Source organism: Mus pahari, chromosome 11 (assembly GCF_900095145.1).
Source record: "Mus pahari chromosome 11, PAHARI_EIJ_v1.1, whole genome shotgun sequence".
Classification (NCBI taxonomy): domain Eukaryota; kingdom Metazoa; phylum Chordata; class Mammalia; order Rodentia; family Muridae; genus Mus; species Mus pahari.
Genome location: NC_034600.1, coordinates 75,885,791 through 75,887,559, shown reverse-complemented (window position 1 = coordinate 75,887,559; position 1,769 = coordinate 75,885,791).

Genomic DNA, 1,769 nt, shown 5'->3' with positions numbered 1-1,769 from the left:
AATTTACTATGTAACCAAGTATGGCCCTGACCTTCTCCCTCTATCTCCTAAGTGTGGAATTACAGCTGTGTACCATCACATCGGTGAGATCCCCCTGTGTGTGAGGCCTGTGGTGGACAGTTCACATATGACAGCGATCATCAGCTTCTCAGCTACAGACTTCTCATCACTAACATGTTCAGGAAGAGAAACCTCACATGGGCCTTCTTTGTCCTTCTAAGCTGCCCTGGGGATGCAGTGTGGCTAAGTGGGGACTGCAGAAGAATGTGACATTTCTCCATTACAAAATTAACTTTGTCCAGCCTTACCAAGATCAAATCTATGTTAAAGAGATTCTTTGACAGAATGCAAACACCTTAGAAGATAGCATTAAGTAATCTAACACTTACGTGGATATGTGAACAAGAGGCCATGTGATAAAATGATCTGTAGCACACTAGGGACCGGGCAGAGACGGAGGACAGAGGCAAAATGACAAACAAAGCCAGAAGCTTTGCCTGCCTTGTGACTTTGCCAACTGCTACTTATAGGGATTTAGTTTAATGTTTTCTGCCACACTGTTGTTCTGTTAACTGTCACATCTCACACACACACATACATACATACACACACACACACACACACACACACATTCACAAGCATATGTACACATATACGTGTATACACACATACACACACACACACATACACACTGCAGAGTTGACTTCAAAGCAAACCCTACAAGACCCCCACTACCTATTGTGTCCAGCAGAAGTGCATGCTGTGTGCAGTTTCCTGAGGCTACTCTGAAGCTTGTTATTTCGTAACAACCTGGACCTGCTGCTTGCTACTATGTCCTGCAATATGACAGAGGAGAAAACTGACTCAACATCTCCCTTCCACCCTTGGACTAAACCCGGAGATCAATGAGCCATTGTTTGATCAATCCTTCCTGGATAATGTTCGAGCCATAATATTAAATTAGAAAAATAAGACATCTAATTTCCCCACCTATAAAAGTTATATGGTCCTTTTGTTCATGTTCAATTTGCATCAGTTCATTGAGTCACAAGTGTGCCGCTTCCAGGAGACTCATAATGTGTCATTATTACAGAGCACTTCAATCTAAAGGAAGGTGTTCTGCCTAAGAGGACTCTCAAACCACTAGAGGTTTCTAAGCTGAGAGACATTATTGTGTTATTTAGGTGTGGCTGCCCTCTGTACAAATATCCACCTTCCTATTTAAGTATATGGTCCACACTGTCTTTAAGGATAATAAGTTCCCTGTATTTAATACCTGTTTGGGCAAGTGCTATTTTCATTGGTCCTAAAAATGACCTATTTTCTAAATGGAGTCCTTCCAAGAACAGTTCACTTAGTCTTAACCAATAAGGGCAGACTGGGCTCTGTTCCCAAGGCCTCTGGTCCTGTGGGCTGGCTCCTCCCACGTGGGGCCAAGACATTCTCAGAAGTCTGTTGGCTTTGTCCTTCCAGTGAGCACTGAATTTCCTCTGACCTTGGCCTTTAGCCCTTAACTCTGATGTGTGTGCCCAGTCTTCATGTTCCCTAACCTAACATGGAATCCACGTAGCTCCCTGCCCCTTTCTGCCTGCAAGCAGTCCACCAGCCAAGAGTATACACAGGTTCAGACACTCGGTCCTGTCCTGATCGACTGAGGACACAGACTCTACACTCGGTCCTGTCCTGACTGAGGACGCACAGGCTCAGACACTCGGTCCTGTCCTGACTGACTGAGGACGCACAGGCTCAGACACTCGGTCCTGTCCTGA